At 42.0% G+C, this 9,835-nt stretch overlaps 1 long non-coding RNA gene across 1 annotated transcript in view; it reads right to left on the bottom strand.

Moving 5' to 3' along the window:
* The window catches only part of LOC145716280 (uncharacterized), an 11,385-nt gene extending 10,088 nt beyond the window's left edge, over positions 1-1,297 (bottom strand). Inside the window, exons 1-2 of the long non-coding RNA XR_014138854.1 lie at positions 1,206-1,297; positions 419-478 (exon numbers count right to left, since the gene is read on the bottom strand). This is a non-coding gene — a long non-coding RNA (uncharacterized LOC145716280). The remainder of the gene's footprint in view (positions 1-418; positions 479-1,205) is intronic.
* Between the last annotated feature and the right edge of the window lie 8,538 nt (positions 1,298-9,835).

The following is a 9,835-nucleotide window of genomic DNA, read 5'->3' as shown; positions in this document are numbered from 1 at the left end:
GCACATGGGGCCAACCATCTGTGGCTGAAGAGAGGGGCTGAGCCTGGGGAAAGAAGCAGGCAGCTGTGACCAATGGATGGAAGGCCTCAGCACACCCCTTTGCAGGAACTTCTACAGATTTCCCAACCTAAACAGACTCCACGAAAAAAAGGCTCGGCCCACAGGCCGAGAAGGGACAGCCAGAAGCCCTATAAAAAGGTGTGAGCTCTCACAGGGCAGAGTTAAAGCCTTGTCTGCCTGTTTTGCACGTCAGACATGGGGCAGCAGCTTGGGTGATGGGCATACCCAGTAATGTCCTCCTTGCCACCCCACCACAGGTATGCCTAGAGACCTCAGCTAAGTTGCTAACCTCTCTCATGGCATTAGATTCTCCATCTAGGAAACAAAGTTTGAAACACCCCATTCTAAGTGAAGGAACCTGGAACATTGCAGATGTCCATTTCTCTCTTCTTCTGAGTGAACCTTAATAGTTGTCTTCCTGAAAAAAAAAAAAAAATTAAATGAATAATTTCTTCTTGTCACCAGCCATCTTTTGCAGAGTTAGGGGGAAAATAATTCCCTTGCCATGCACCTTTCTTGTGTCGCTGACTCACTGTGTATCCCGAATCCAGTCTTCTGCTCCTTGCCTCAATTTCCTGGTCTGTGAAAAAAAAAAAAAATCCCCGCCTCCTCCCACCCTCTGTTCAACCAAACAAAAGTCCCTTGAGCCACCCCCACACCATCCAGTCCAGGACCTCACATCTTCTCCTAAATGCGAACGCCTTCTACCTGCTCCTTGCGTCGGGGGTTATCAGGTTCCTGACACTGAGGGTTCCATGCCCCAGGCAATGTCATTTCGAGTTTACTGAGCATAACTTTTGTAATGAAGATGAGACCCAGATAATCCTGCCCACAACACAATTACTATCTAATCCTGTCCCTATCAAGGGTTACTCTTCCCTTTTGAGTCACAAGGAATCCTTGTAACATGAAAAATACAAATTTGAAAACCCTATCAGAAATACCACCACGCGTACCACCCACCTCAACCAGGCTGCCGGGGTGGCGAGTTCTCGCCTGCGCTTAGATGCTGACGTCTGCGGGACTCCGCCCGGCAGCTCAGAAGCAGTGATACTTTCAGAGCAGAGAGGTGGCTCGGAGAGCCTATTTATATAATCATTTTGTAAACACTGTTGCGCGGCATGGGGCTCAGGGTAAATGCTCACCGGGTAAGCCATTTTCTTGGTTATTGTGATCGGTGGTAGAGAAATCGCCAAGGGTGCGTATAAACCACCAATCTTTCTCGCCCCGTTTGCGTGTCTGAAATGCACCCTCAGACCCCTCCCCCCTGGAAACTCAGCCGTGCCCCTCCGCCCCCTCCTGGAAGCGGGGCTCTGCGGGGATCGGTGGCAGCCCGAGCAAGCCCCCTCCCCCCCAACCCCCGTGAAGGAGTGCGGAGTGCCCCCCACTCCCTCGGTGCAGAGCGCACCGACCTGCCGCACCGCCTGCAGCCTGATGGCTGTTGATCTTATCGCGGGCCGGCCGGGAGGTGAAGTGCATGTGTCAGGGGGGGTTCGTGCCTGTTCATCATTGTGGTTGCCCCGAAGTGGAGCAGACAAGGTAACACTTGAAGCCATTTTTGCAGAGAATTGCACAAACATCGGTGGCTCGGGAGAGTGAGTGGTTCCACTTCAGATCAAGAAAAACACCCACAGAATTTGGCGCAGACGGCGAGAGAAACACCGCAAACACACAGCAACCGACACACGCGCGCGCACACACACCAAAACAGAGTTAAACCCAAAGTCCCCGGAGCGAGAGGAAGTGCTCATGCACCAACAAAGAAGCAACAACTGGAAAGGAAGATGGGTTTGGTTGCAGAAGAATCTAGGGACGGAGCTGGTACTGCAGACGTGTGGAAGCCAAACGGCTTTCTTTGAGGGGGGCCGTTCTGAGAGGGGGAAAAAAAAAAAAAAAAAACCAACCCTGACTGTTCTCAGGGCTTGAAACTGAACGTTTCTACTTCGGAGAACTGGCAACGATTTCTTTCTGAAGGTGAGGGTGGATGGAGCAAAGAAAGGCCAAATTTGGGGCTTCGAGGAGGCAATGGACATTTTCAATCTGCCAAGCGGTCCAGAGGGGCAGGAACTGACAACTGTCGATAATTCTTACGATTACTCTTATATAAGTAGGATTTTTGTATAAAGATTGTGTATAAAGAAGGTGTTTTTTTTGTTTGTTTTTTTTTTCCCTCCGAGTAGAAAGGTAAATCATGACCTGATTAAGGATGCCTTTGACACATCTAAATTCGTGCCACAGTGACCACTGTTCCCTCCTTGATTTGGCAAACACAATACCAAAGTGAATAAGACAAACCTTGTGCCTTTCTCCTCTAGTTTGTTACCTAGCAGAGGGAGCAGACATTAAAGAAACAAGCACTGAAATACATAATTATAAATTGTAATTAGTGTTTTAGAGAAAGAACCTGTGGTGCTTTGAGAATATTTTTACCCAGAAGTTTCAGCCTGTTCAATAAGCATTTTAAAGCAATCATTATGTGCATAATTGTAGTGATATATAGAAATGTCTGAAATCTGATCCTTACTTTCCAGTAGTTCAAAACCCTCTAAGGAATCCAGGCATGTTGATACATCAATAATAATATTTGAAAGAAGAAATGAGAGATTTTCCTTAAGTTATTTTAAAAGCTACAGTTTTTTTTCCTAGAAAATGGTGTGATTATACACACATTTGCACCTTTATGCAAGTCTGTGAGATTCTTTATAATTAAGATTAGAAGACATAAATGATATTACCATTTACCTGGTATAAACCATCCAACTTATGGGCATAGTGTCTTAAAGCAGAGTTTCTTAAACTTTAATGTGCATACAAATCACTTGAGGTTTTTGCCAAATACAGATTCTGATTCAGTTGGTCTGGAGTGAGCCCAGTGAGATTTGGCACTTTTTGTAACAATTTTGCTGATAATGAGGATGCTGGTGATCTGTGGACCACATTTTGAGTAGCAAGGTATTAAAGGAAGGAATCAAATTCTGTAACACTGTGTTCACTCAGCATTCTTTCGTTCAACAGGAGTTTCCTGAGTATCAACTGAAGTTGGTTTATATTAAGCATTAACCAGCCCTTCCTTATTAAAAAAAAAGAAAAAAAAGGTGTTCACACACCAGAGATTGAACAGTACACAGTTGTTTGGAATCTGAGTAACCATTTTATATCTGGTGTAAATACTCAAAGAATCCATGGGATGAACCAACCAAGATGCCAAAGGCAGTATCAAGATTCTCAATCCCTCATTGGGATTTGTCAATGGTTTCACTGTGGTGGATGACATAAATTGACATGGACATAAAGTTATATGCTAGACGTGGCTCTGGAACTCAATATGGCTGTCTTTTAGACTCACTGACCTCTCAGTTCCTCTCAGGTGGGCATGAAGTACAACCTGCCTTTCTCTCCAACTCATAGCGTCTTCCCCTCAAATCCTTCCACTCTGCCATCTTGCAGGCAGGCCAGCCAAGAGAGGCCATGGGCCTGCTGCTGTCCCTTCCCCCATGACATTTATCAACCAAATGAAACTTGACACTAGAATTGTCATTTTAGTGAGGAGATGATAAAACTCATTTCACCTTTCCACTTGATAGGCTGATAATTCCCTCCGTGCCTGATGAGTCTTGGCGAGGTTTGCCAGAAGAACAGATTCAAGTTGCACAGGGCATGTTAATGCATGTCTTTCCCTTTCACGTTTGGAGTTCATTTCTACCCAATCATTTTCAAACCTCGCACAAATGGAATTTCCAAACCCAGGTTTGAAGAAAGCACCTTGATTTCCTCCCACTCACATCATGAAGAACATCGAAAGCCTTGATAAATATTGAGAGAAGGTAATATTCTAGGCACAGATGAAGCCCTTCCCCCCACTCGTTTCGGACTGTCAGGGAAGTAATTGATGTGCCTCCCAGAGCACGATAGCCTCACACCACCAACACCATTGTGTCCTGTTGGGAATTAACCTTGTCACTTTGTCTAATTCTCCACCAGTAAGAAGTATTCGCTGCCAGAGACTGATCCATTATTGGCGTTGTGATTACTTGAAGGCAATTGCAATATTTAATATTCCTCAAACGAGGGACAATCCTGAGAATAGAGGAAAGGATGACACATTTTTAAAAAGGGGTGGGGGGCAATTGCTCTGCATTCTCCAGCTCCAGGTGAATTGCTGTCTACACTATCTGAACTAACTGATCCAAATCCAAGTCTTAGTAACAGGAAGAGCCAGTCAGAGATTCAAGAAACCATTTAGTAAAATGCTTCCAGGTACACCATTGTTTATTTATGTTACAAATATTTTATGAACATTTCCCATGGGAAGGCACTATTACAAACCCCATCCATTGTTTTAGGGGGAGAATACTCAGAAAAGGGGTAAGAGATACTCAACTAAGGGAACATGTGGAAGATGGGAAACGCAAAAATTGGAATCCCATACAGTGGAAGAGCCTTGGGTTAGGGGTACTGAGCTCTAATCCTGCCCCTATCTTTAGCTGGTTGTGGGTATTTGAGCTTGACTGAACTGGCTCCTAATTTCCTCACTTGTAATTAAGTAAACTGGGTCCTTGGTGAAGCTAATGTTTTATGGCTTCATGTAATTAAAACCTTCCTATCTTCTAAAGAAATTGCGTATCTCCCAATCCTTTATCTTTCAGGTGATTGCTGGCTTGGTAGTAAACACTCACCATGAGAGACCAGGGGATGTGATATGAGCTTCATCACCCATTCCCTCAAAATAGGTTCTGTCTGTCATTGCTTCACAAACCAAGGGATAATCTTACACAATCAAAAAGGCATGTCTAGATATCTCTGCAGGTATCTACAGAGGGCATACTTCTGTTTTAAGAAAGCAAAACTAACAGGATGGCCAAGGTCAAAATAAAATTACTCTCTCCCATGAATTTTACTCTGAAATAGATTTGAATACTTGGGGTCAAGCAGCCAGAGGAAAACATCCTAGTTTTACTCAATGTCTCTTTTGGCTTCTAGATTTAACAGAGTAGTCATGGAAAGAACAGAGACATAATATACGACTAAATTCAAATTTCTTCTGCTTTATCTCATTTAACTTTCATAATAATCCTATGATGGCAACTATGCCCTCCAATTCTGAGATAAAGAGACTGAGCTTGGAAAGGTTAGATTATTTCCTGAACACCATGCTGCTTAGATACAGTGACACAGAATTTGAACCCTGATCTAACTATTGCTATTCAATCTTCGATATCTGCCTCAGCTTACTTGCCTATAAAAATGGATCAATATATCGATAAATATATTGATGAAAAATGGATCAACAAATCACAGTTTTGCAGGGAGCATTAAAGGACCCAATGTACACAAAATGTTTAACTCAGGGTCAGTGCCACGAGAGGTACTTAAACTCAGTTGCCTTTTCAGATATAAGAAGACGCAGGTCTGTAGCATGGGATTGAGATATAAACATTTTTACTACAGAATGGGAAAGAAAAAGAAAAAAAAGTATTGATGAAGCAGTTGGATGAACTCTTCCAAGACCTTTCTCCAAGTATGTTATCTTTCCAAGGTTCCTGTTATGACTTTCTCAAAGGTTTTGCACTTATGAAGCAGATATGGACTAAGGAGGGTGGGCCAGGCCCTGTGGTCACTCTGCAGCCTTGCTTGTGTTGGGTCAGCGTGCTCATGCTCATGCCTCCGTAGAGAGTGAGCACCCTTTCTGGAATCTTGACAGGAAATACACCCCCCCCCATGCCCCCACCACTCTCTCCAGGAGTCATGGGTGATGAAGATGTTTCCTGCCATTCTACACAGGACAGAGAGTTAGTTAACCCTGCTTTCATTATCAGCGGAGTGGCCGGCGATTGGACCTCTGCCCCCTAGAGTGAACAAGCAGCTAGGACTGGCCCTTTGGCATCACCCCATCTTGGTTGTAAGCAAGCAAACCTGTCACCTTCCTGTTTTATCTACACATGGTGTTTGCTTCCTTTGACGTGGATTCTTACACTCAGGGTGGGAGGGATTTCTCGAAAAACAACATTTGTTGTATGCCACTGATTCCCTGTCTCCCCACCCCTTTCTCTTTCCTTTTCAAGGCTCCAGGAATTGCTAATGGCACGTCCTGAACACCCAATGCTCAGCTAAAAATACCCGAGCATGTGCTTATCTACATCGGGGCTTCCTCTCTAGGGGATTTACAGACGTTATCTCATTTATCCTTAAAAACACCCTGTGAGGTAGGATATGGTCAACGAATACTATTGCAGAAAGGTGAGGAAGGCTTTGAGAGGAAAGGTCATCATTTGAGGTTCTATTCTGAGGCCTGGTCTTTAACTTCTCAGCTTAAAATCCCAATCACTGTGCATTCTCCCTTTGGAACTGTGCGAGTCCATAGAAAGCCAACACAAACCCAAGAATCCTGGCCCATTGAAAGAGGCCGGGTTTAGATGGATTTAGAACCCCTGCACTGCTTCTTCTGACTGCCTTTATATTCATCACATCTTTAAAGACTGGTGATTCTCTCCCCTCCACCCCCCACCTTCCTCATGTCTTCAAGGCACTCTCTATATAACCTCCCGATTTACCTCTTCTGCCACCATGGTTAGGACTCTCACGTATATAAACCCATGGTAACTACCAGCCTTCTCTAACTCTCACCCTCTCTCCATATAAGAACTACATACTACAAGTTTTATATGAATTTGTCACATGCGCTTCAAAAATGTGTTCCTCTATTGCCTATCTCAGGACCTGGAAATAATGACCCGATTCCCAAATCTTATAACCCCCTCTCTTATTACCACGTGTGAATGCTTACTGAGCTAGACACCTTCCACATGTCTCCCTCACCCCAGATCCACATCCCCCTTCCAAACACAAGCCCAAGGAGACTGACTTATAGGACATAAAGGATAGAGCTTCCTTGCTCTTTGGCTGTCCGCTGGGTTTGACTTTGGTGAGCACTGGCGGGAAACTGGAATAAGGCAGGAGAGTGAGGGTGCTTCAGTTATTCCTTCCCACCATCCCTGCAGGGTCACCATGGTCTTGCTATTTCCTAGACATAAGGGCAGACCCTACCACACATCCCTTTCCACACAGCCCTCCAGGGTTCTGGTAATCATTCCTTCCTGCTGCCCATCAGACTTGGAGGTGATAAATGCTCCTACTCCCTGATGTTACCAACCCCACGGCACGGCTCAATCCCCACGTCATTTCTTAAGCCTCACTCACACACTCCATAAATAATCCCTATATTAAACTTACTAAAGCTAGAGTGTACTATCCCTTTCCTGATGGGACGGCAGCTATGATAGTAACCAATTTCTCCTTTCATCTAGTTCAGATGACTATATTTTAAGCCCTTGGAACTGATTGCTATGTTACTTCCCAATCTTTTTCCTTGTAGTTTTTTTGCCATTGTTCAGATTGTCAAAGTGTCTTTTCTAAAATGTCCATGTAATTACATCAATCCTGAGTAAGTCCATCAAAGACTCACAGTGCCCTTCAGCGTATCATTTATTTACTTGTCTATCTGTCTGTCTTTCTAGAGTAGGTCTTTTATCTCTCCTGCCAGGGCATCCTGCCCTCAATAAATATTTACTGAATGAATGAATATTGAATGGGACTTTAGATCTTAAGGGAAATATAGCTATTTCCTTTCACAATATTATTTTTTATTAAAGTGCAATTTCTTGTCCTACTGAATGAGTCTCATGGCTATGGGAATACAAATACCTGGGAATAATGTAATTCTTCTCTATTGTTCAGAACTCTTATCAATGAGGGGTTGTATCATGATAACAAAGTAAAGGCTCTAAGCTTGATTTCCTGGATTTAATTCCTGATTTCTCCAGTAGTTCTGTGATGGCAGACCAGTTACTTAATATTTTGTGCCTCAATTTACTAATCTATAAAGTGAGGATAGTAATATCATCTCACTCATGGGTTTACCACAAGAATTAAGCAGATTGGCACAGACCAAACACTAAGAACAGGGCCTGGCACATGGTGAGCTCACAATCAATGTTGGCTCTGGTTGTTTAACCTACACTTAGTTCACCACTATCATCCTGTGGTGTCTCTGTTTGTAGTTTGTTTAGCCCATTCTTTCATGAAAACAGACCTCTACCTAAAAACCTTCTCATGTCAAAGACTGTTCTAACGTCAAACTGTTGTGACCATGAGAACTTGATCTCAAGTTGGCATATGGCTGCCACTTTCCAGAGCTTCTGCTGAAAACATCCTTCATAAATTATCTCCTCTTCCATTCGATGGTTTGTCAGGCGGAGGGGAAGAGCACAGGTACTTAGAACGTCTTTGTATATTATAATTGTGATTTCCTTGTGATCTTTTCCAAAACCAAAAGAATATTTCCTCCAACAACACTGAGCCTCTCTGTCTGCCTCTCTTTCTCCTCTTTTTCTTTGTGAAGAGACTCATGCCTATATCTTCATTCCTTCCAGAGATTAACAGAGAAACATCACATTTGGTATTTTAAAGATAAACTCACCAAAGCAAGGCTTTTTAAAACTTATTATAGAATATATGTCTATAATTACAATGAACAAGTTTAGAAAAAGAAAAAAAAGGTATCAAGAAGAAAAATAGAAAACCACAACTCTAACATCCTGAAACCATCACTGCTAATACTTTATAACAATGCTTATAGACTTTTTTAGATTTATATGTATTTTTTTCATAGTTGAGAATATATTCTGCATGTATTTTGTAGCCTGCATTTTCCCATTTTGTCAAATAATAGTCACTGATCCAAACTATATATAAAAGTAGTTTCAATTATACCATTAATTTAATAATTTAATTCAATGGCATCATTATATTCTATTATTTTTTAAAGACATTTTCTTTCCTTTTTTTTTTAAGATTTTATTTATTTATTTGTGTGAGAGAGAGCACAAGCAGGAGGAGTGGCAGGCAGAGGGAGAAGCAGGTTCCCCTCCGAGCAAGGAGCCCGATACGGTACTCAATCTCAGGACCCTGGGATCATGACCTGAGCTGAAGGCAGACGTTTAAGTGACTGAGCCACCCAGGTGTCCCATATTCAATTATTTTTATATCAGCCCTTTAATTAAATATCCTCTATTATAAGATAAGTTATTTCCTACTTTTTAAATTATTACTATAAAGCTGCGATAAACATCTTTGGTTATAAATTTTTGTCCACCTTTATGAAAGATTCCCAGAATAAAATTATTGGGTTGAAGAATATAAATATTTTAAGGCATTTGATATAACTTAATACAAAATTGCTTGCCAGAAAGTATATGTCTTTTTATACTTTCACCAGCAGTATGTGAAGGTTCAGGTTAGAATTAGGATACCTCAGCAAGCTCTAAATTTGTTTTGTTTAATCTTTTCTCACTGAAAGGCAAAGCCTATGTGGGTTTGGGGTTTTTGTTTTTCTTTTCAAATTTTTATTTAAATTCTAGTTAGTTAACATGTAGTGTAATGTTGATTTCAAGAGTAGAGTTCAGTGATTTATCACTTACATATAACACCCAGTGCTCAACACGACAAGTGCCCTCCTTCATCCCCCTCACCCATCTAACCCACTTAGCCCATCAAGCCTATGTTTTTTTTTTAATTTTACTTTATTATGTTATGTTAATCACCATACATTACATCATTAGTTTTTGTTGTGTGTCATAAACTGTAAGTATTAAAATAGATAGGAAATGGCTTAATCCTCATTTGAATTTCACATATTTTATTTCACTCCCATTTAGACAACTTTAGTTAATTATGAATGCCATGAGATACTTCGGGAGTAGCTCCTCTGCCATCAGAG

The sequence above is a fragment of the Leptonychotes weddellii genome, chromosome 11 (genome assembly GCF_054177405.1).
Source record: "Leptonychotes weddellii isolate Sample4059 chromosome 11, ASM5417740v2, whole genome shotgun sequence".
NCBI classification, from domain to species: domain Eukaryota; kingdom Metazoa; phylum Chordata; class Mammalia; order Carnivora; family Phocidae; genus Leptonychotes; species Leptonychotes weddellii.
The sequence above is the reverse complement of the archived record's forward strand: the minus strand, read 5'-3'. Positions and strand labels throughout refer to the sequence as shown.